This window comes from Octodon degus, unplaced genomic scaffold, assembly GCF_000260255.1.
Source record: "Octodon degus isolate 3935 unplaced genomic scaffold, OctDeg1.0 scaffold00004, whole genome shotgun sequence".
Classification (NCBI taxonomy): Eukaryota; Metazoa; Chordata; class Mammalia; order Rodentia; family Octodontidae; genus Octodon; species Octodon degus.
Window position 1 is genome coordinate 23,777,578 of NW_004524580.1, and position 7,760 is coordinate 23,785,337.

General features: G+C 42.0%; 1 protein-coding gene and 1 pseudogene across 1 annotated transcript in view; one reads left to right on the forward strand and one right to left on the reverse strand.

The window, feature by feature from the left end:
- The window catches only part of Vezt (vezatin, adherens junctions transmembrane protein), a 66,485-nt gene that overhangs the window by 19,612 nt on the left and 39,113 nt on the right, over positions 1-7,760 (forward strand).
- On the reverse strand, positions 1,112-4,138 carry LOC111817300 (annotated as a pseudogene).

Sequence of the window (7,760 nt, forward strand, 5' to 3'; positions counted from 1 at the left end):
AAAAGAATGTTACTTGGGGGTGGGGGTTGAACCCAGAGCTTTTACACTGAGCTATAGCCCCAGCCCTTTTTAAAATTAGTTCAATTAGGAGGCTGAGGTGGGATGATTGCTGCAACTTGGAGGCCACCTTCGGCTACATGGTAAGCTCAAAATCAGCCTAAATTATATGGTGAGATCCTGTCTCGAAAAATGATTTATGACAAGGTTTTGTTGTGTTGCTCAGGCTGTGCTTGAACTTGTGATCCTCCAGCCTCAGCCTCCCAGAGTGCTGGGTTTAACCCCACCCAACTTGTTTGTTACCTTTTGAGACAAGGTAAGAGTTAAGTATTAAATAATCAGGGCTTGGGCTGGCCAGATAGCTCATTGGATTAAAGCACCTGCTTAGGCAGAACACAGGGACCATGTTTGATCCCAGCACGGTAAGCCATGCTAGCCCCACCCCCAGGGCATGATGAGATGGCCATTGAGACTGGGTTCGGTGGCCCACACCTGTAATCCCAGTGCTTGGGAGGCTGAAAAACAGGAGGTTCACTACAAGTCCAATCTCCGTAGTAAGACCCTGTAGAACTTTTACTAAATACATTTTTAAAAAGAAAAAAAAAGGAAATAAACAGCTATTTTTCATTTTATATCTTTTTATATTTAAATTTTTTCCCTTGCAGTACTTGGATTGAATCCAGGGCCTTCACACTAAGCCATATAATAAACCCTTTTTATTTTCTATTTTGAGACAAGCTCTTGCTAAGTTATTAATTTGCCCAGGCTTGGTTGAACTTGAGATCTTTCTACTTCTGCTTCCCAGAGTGCTGGGGTTACAGGTGTGTACCAGCATACTAGCTTTAAAAAATACATAGTTGGTAGAGCCATTGAAATTAGTTTCTTCTCATAGGTAAGATAAATTAACTTTTTCTTTTCAGAGAGAAGTTAAAGGAAGAAAATCACAAGTCACTGTACTGTCTGACACGTAGTAGGTGCTCAGTAAATACTGGTTAGTGCTCATTGAGTGAGCAGCAGCTGCCCCTCTTCTGGTCCTGTGCTCTGTCCACTGGATGCTCTCAGCACGCAGCCACTAGTCCTTGCAAGACAGAGTGAGAGTTTATGAGAAGCCAGGTCAGAAGTAGCCATTGCGATACTGTACTTGCTTCTCAGAGACTGTGGCTCTGAGGTCAGCCCTTCTGGGAAGGGAAGGAGAGGGTCCAAGGGCATCAAGATTAGAGTGCTGGAAGCTGGGAGGGTTCAGGCGGGGACACGGGAAGTACAGAGGCAGAAAAACAGAGAAGCACTGCAACTCCGTAACTGTTATCTTAGCTGCAAGATAGAGCCACTGGCTGGTTTTCAGTGGGATAAAAGTACTTGACAGGAACCAGTTCTGGGATAACTGCCCTGCCCCTCCCAGACACTGAATTCTGCAGCTGCCCTGGTCCCTTGCATGACATGTTCCATGGGACCTGCACACATCTTCTTGTGTGTGTCCAGCCCTGCATTATGTGTAACACCTGGTCCACTGGCATGCTATGCAAATCAAATCGTTCGGGTGGTGATAGCCAAAAGATGTCTATACCTACTCAGTACAGATGCAGGGACTTCTAAATATTTTCTATCCATGGTTGGTTGATTTTGTTTTGCTTTGTTTTATTTTTGAGACACAGTCTGGCTCTGTACTGTGGGATGGCTTTGAACTCACTATGTAGCCCAGATTGGCCTCAGGCTTAGGGCAGACTTGTTGCCTCAGCCTCCTAAGTGATATGATTACAGGCCTGTGCCACTCACTACACCTGTTTTATGCACGGTTGGTTCAATCCACAGATGTGAAACCCATAGATACAGAGGGTTTTCGAGATACTGGGATAAGAGGATATCTACAAGTGCGAGGCCAGTGTAAGCTACATAGTGAGACTGTGTCTCAAAAAACAAACAAACATACAAAGGGCTGGCTATATTGCCATTAAAAGTGTCTAACAGCAAAAGAGAAGCGTACTTGGTAAGAACCCATTTATGGAAGAAATTGGGTTTATTTAGATACCTAACTTTCTTAGTATCTATGGATACATGTTTCTTATGTTGATAACCCAAACAAAAAATTGGGGGGAGATACTGGGAATCAAACTCAGGACCTCTCACTTGCCAGGCAGGTACTGTGCTACTGAACTATATTCCTGGACCAAAAATATTTTAATAAGAAAAACTTATGAAAACTGAAGCTCAGTTAAATGAACATGAAGTTCCTGTAGAAATAATCTTCTAGTAGTATAGCTCAGCTTGAATTCTTACAAATTTTAAAATTTACATTTTTACTAAAGTGAACATAAAGTTATACCACAAATGATTTTTTCTCATATTTTAATACTATAATAACTTGTCTGCGCCTATGTAAAAGTTCATATCGATTATCATAATAATTGTTGAAATACAACCAAATGCTGCAGTTGGCTTAGTGCTGTTAGCCAATTAAAACTTAAGTGCACAAACTCTGGTGCTTCTCTTTTTTGTTTTTTTTGTTTTGTTTTTGGCAATGTGAGAGATGAAACTCCAGGATCTGGTACATGCTAAGCAAGCACTTCCCTGCTGAGATAGGACCCAGCCTGTCTGGTGTAATTTGTTTTGTTTTGTGATACTGGGGATTGAATCCAGAACCTCTCGATGGACTATATCCCCAGCCCTTTTTATTTTTTATTTTGAGACAAAATATTTCCCTGCATGGGCTCAAATTCAAGATTCTCCTGCCTCAGCCTCCCTAATAACTTGGATTACATGTATGTACCACCTCACACCAGTTCTGCTGTAGTTTTCTGAAAGTAGCTCACTTCACTTTTAGAAAGCTTGTTGAGTTTTTGCGTTGCAAACTATGAAAAAATAACTTGACTTTCCTTTTTTCTTTCTTACTTTTTTGAATCCATTATTCTCCTAAAATAACAAGAATGAAAACAGCCCCGGAACTGGTCTTTGTGGCTCTTAGGCTCTTCGGGTGTGGTTCTCTGTGCTCTGTAGGAGGCTTCCCCACCCTGGTGCAGGCCACCTCAGCTGCAGTCTCCTGGGCTTCTGTGCAGGGAGGGTGTGGAGTAGCGCCGCCACCTCTGCTGGGACGCTCCCCAGTCACCAGGCTCCACACCCACCTTCACAGTGAAAGCTGTTTCCCGACACTGCTGGGAGTCTGGCAGGGTGGGTGTCAGAGGTCTTTGGTAGGTTTTTTCTGTTTTGTTATCATGCTGGTGATGGTGATGAATTTCCTTGTTTAATGGTGCTTTTAAAACATGGCTCCTCCTCCAAAAAAATTATGTAATTGAAAATTTCTTAAATTTTTCTTGAGAGGGGTGTTGGTTTAGGGTTTTTTGAGATGGGGTTTTGCTATGTCATTCAGACTGGCCTGGAACGTGTGGTGATCCTCCTGCCTCAGCTTCCCCAGTGCTGTGAGTACAGGTGTGCACCACTACACCCAGTTAAGAATTTCTTATTCTATAAACTTTACCTCAGTTTGTGGGAGGCAAATATAAAGTTCCCAAGTAATGAGATATTTGTTTTACTTCCACTAAGTCTAGTAACAAAATCATATTGCCAGAGGCTGCTTTGACGTTTATTGCCCTGGCCTGGGTGCTGAAAGTCCTGGGGTTACTGTCTGGGAAGTCCCTGTATTTTCTCCAAAGGATAAGGAAGTTTTGTTTTTGTTTTTTTGTTTTTTTTGTTTTTTTCTTTTTTTATAAAATTTTATTCTTACATGTACAACAGACTCCAAGAACACACTTCATTGTAGTTATAGGTGTCAAGAGATGTTATGGAGGCCAGGGAGATAGCTCAGTGGAATAAGCGCTTCCCTGGCAAGCGCAAAGGCCTGAGTTCAGTCCCTGGTTCTGCCAAAAAAAAAAGAGAGAGAGAGAGAGAGAGCTGTTGTGGCAGGGCATCCAGATATTTGAATAGGAATGGAATCCCGGGTCACCACAGTGTACACACAAGGAACAGTGTATTTTTTGCCAGATTTCTTAACTCCACCTGTGGCCAGGGGGCCCTTTCCCGCAGCCTTGGTTTTTAGCTCATCAAGTTTCTTCTGCTCTTCCTTTTGCTTGTCTTTGAATGCTCTATCTTCCTCGTCCATCTCCTTGGCCTGTTTCTTGGGCTGCTTCTTGCCACCTTCGTGGCCGGACATGGCGCCTGCACACCCTCCAGAGCCCGAGGATGTTTGATATGACACAGAGCATCACATGTTGGTGTTGCACTAGCCCATGTCTGTGTCACTAGCTCATAGATTCATGTCAAGGTGTTAATTTACCAACATCAGCTTGGTGTCACATTTCCCTTCAGTAGATATGAAAAGTACCACTGACATATGGAACTTCGTAAGACTTAAGTGTTTTAAAATCTAAATTAATATTTTCCCAGATTAAAATAAATAAAATTTTCTCAATTTTTAGTTTTTTCCTATAAAAATATTTTTTAACATTTTAAACCAGAATGGCATATAATTTTTGAAAGACATTTATTATAAACTTTAAAATGATATATAAAAAAAGTTATAGTGGTACATGCCTATAATCTGAACATTTTGGGAGGCTGAGACAGGAGGATTGTAAATTCAGGCATATCCTGGGCAACTGAAAGATTTAGCAAGAGTTGTCCCCCAAAATAAATCAATAAAAAGGGCAGTACAATAAAAATGTAGCACAGTGGAAAGACTTTGGGTTTAATCCCCAGTACTACTAAATATACATATGTAGCTACCCTTACCATTCTCCTTGGAATTAGAGTATTTTAAGGTTAATTCCAGATACACTAGTAGTTAATTTCAACTGTAAATGCATCAGCACACATCTCGAACAGATAGAGCACTCTTTTTTTCAAGTGATAATTCCAACGTAATTATCTCATTTAACAAATGAAAGAATAATTCTCAATACCTATTCTTAGTTTGAAGTTCCTTAGGTATATAAAAGATATGGGGTTTTTTAGTTTGGTTTTGATTTCCTCTTTCTGGTGTTTTTGAGATAGGGTCTTGCTGTGTAGCCCAGGCTGGCCTTGAACTCACTATGGAGCCCAGGCAGGTCTTCAACTCACAGCAGTCCTCCTGTCTAGCAAGATAACAATTTCAGGGGTGGGTACTAGGAATTGAACTCAGGACCTCAACACTTGCCAGGCAGGCGCTGCATCACTGACTACATCCCCAGCCCATTTTGTTTGTTTGTTTGTTTGTTTGTTTGTTGTTTAAAAATCAGGCACCATTTCTTATCTGCAAAGAAAACAGTTTAAAACATCATAATGATGAGTTAGGTCCCAGTACCAAAAAAAAAAAAGATAAGAAATCATAGTGATAAAACATGGTCACTACACTCTCACATAAAGTTGGTACAAAATACTTCACCTTCCCAAAAACGTGACATGATGGTACGTACAGGCACCATCTGTCACACTGGAGGCAGAGTTCACCAGGACCCTACTTGGGACTTGGCTACTCTTGCAGCTGAGGGCCAGAAGGATGGTGTGAGGCCACCTCTGCACCACGCTTGTCCATTAGCATTCCAGTCTTTTAGCTTGCTTCCCCACAATGGTACTGAGTTTCACTTCCCCCCTGGTTTAAGAGCTCCATAACATTTTCACTTTGCATTTGAGGAACCAGGTAATAGCTCTTGATAATGGTGAAGGTCTGGTAAAACCAAGAGGCATAGGATGAATCTCTTTGGCCAGGACGCCTTCATTTTTGTTTCGTTTTACCCTTGTCTAGGCAGACCCTGGAAGGTGAGTGCTGAGTTAGGTTTATTGTTGGAATGAGTTGCCTAATTGTGTACCCATCAGCCTGTTCCTCACTGGCTCTATACCTGAAAGCTAACAGTTTTTCTGTTGTGTTTATGAAGCTCATGGCAAAAACATCGCGCCTTTCACCTCCTTTTCTGAAGTGTATTTTAAAATGCAGAGCAGCAGTAATTTTGGACACCTGTGTAAAATGCACCACAGCTTGTACCAAAAACAAGTGTTGGTGGGGCTGGTGAGATGGCTCAGTGGTCTAAAGCACCTACTTAGAACAAGCTAAGCTAAGCTAAAGCACAGGGACTGCGGTTCAATCCCCAGCACCACATGCCAGCCAGCCCCGCCCCCTGGTGGGCTGAGCTGGCCACACACACACACACACACACACACACACACACACAAATAAATAAAATATTAAAAATAAATAAAGAAAACAAATTTAAAAAAAAAAAACTGTTGGGCTAGGGAGATAGCTCAGCGGAATAAGTGCTTGCCTAGCAAGCGCAAGGTCCTGAGTACCACCAAAAAAAAAAAGTTTTGCATACAGTGAATGTATCAGACTTCATACGCCCTTAGTGTGGGATCTGAGGTCTTTATGGGGACTGGGGGAACACGAAGTGTCCTGAGCATAAAACCTAACGGAGAAATTGTCTTGATGTGCTCACTCAATGAAATTGTGGCAGTTTCTTGTCTCTTTTTGTTTATTTTTCTTGCAAAAAATGTTTTGGCCACTAAACCATAGAAGCACCACTGAAAGCTCTTGGCGCCTTTTCCTTCAGCAGAATTCTTTCGGGGCTGTGATGTGTGTTTTCTGTCAGCTGGAGTTCGAAGGAACCCAGACCACAAGGGTTTCCGTGAGGAGGGGCTCCCACACCCTGTGTCTGGGGTTTGGTGTTTCTTTTGGCAGCAGGAACATTCTTGGATACTTTAGAATTACATTCTGAGTCCAGGGCTAATACTCAACCATCTGTGGTTCTGTTTTACTTAAACTAAGGAAAAAAGTTTTAACAGTTGCTTCATCAGCTGTGTGTTACCCATGACACAGGCAATTCTGCTGAAACTGTCAGCAACCTTGAATAATCCTCATTAGTGAAAAATAGGTATTTCCATGTATTTACTAGTTTTGTTTGTTTGTTTGTTTGTTTTGCTTGGGTTTTTATGTATTTGGTACAGGGTCTCAGTACGCAGCTCAGAGTCCTAGTGACTCTCCTGTTTATGGCCTCCCCAGTGCTGGGATTACAGGTGTGCACCACTATGCCCAGACTCAATTGCTGGCTGGGGGGCAGAAAGGGAGCAGCTGCAGGACCCACCGGGGATTGAACTCTGGTCGCTTGCCAAAGCAGGTGCTTAGTCCACTGAGCTATCACGTGAGCCCTTTTACTAATTTTACACCAAATGGCGCAGAAAGTCTAAATATAAATTAGGATAGTTGCTTTACAAAGACATAGCTGTAAAAGAAAAAAAATTATATTGAGTGGTCAGTTTTTAATCCTAAAGACAGTAGTTACAGTTTCACCTCATTCTCTTGTACACATGTGAAGTATAAAATACTCATTAATAAGACTTCATATTCTATGTAAAAGGGAGCTATACCAGGCCTGGAAGGGTAGCTCAGTGGGAAAATGTGTGCATAGCATGCAAACAGCCCTGGGTTCAATCCCGACCCAGTGGCAAAAAAGGTAAAATTAACCTTTTTGGCTTTACTTGCCAAATTTTGATAAAGCTATTCATTGGTTCTCTAACTAGCTAAAAAGATATTAAAATATTCCCTGTTCCCAAGAGCATATCTGTTTAAAACTTGATTTTATTTGTAACCTTTATCCAGTAGATTGCAAAACAGAGTACAACACATTGATGGCAGAAGCTGTTAGTCTGCTTTCTGCCACTGCAATAAAACACCAACGTATGAGGAAAGGTTTATTCCAGCTGAGTTAGTCAGGTGCAGCTGAATGGCCCTGCTGCTTGCTCGGGTCTACAGTCTGCTGGCAGGGTTGCTGGGCGTGGCGTGGCCAAGCTCACCACTCTTAGGT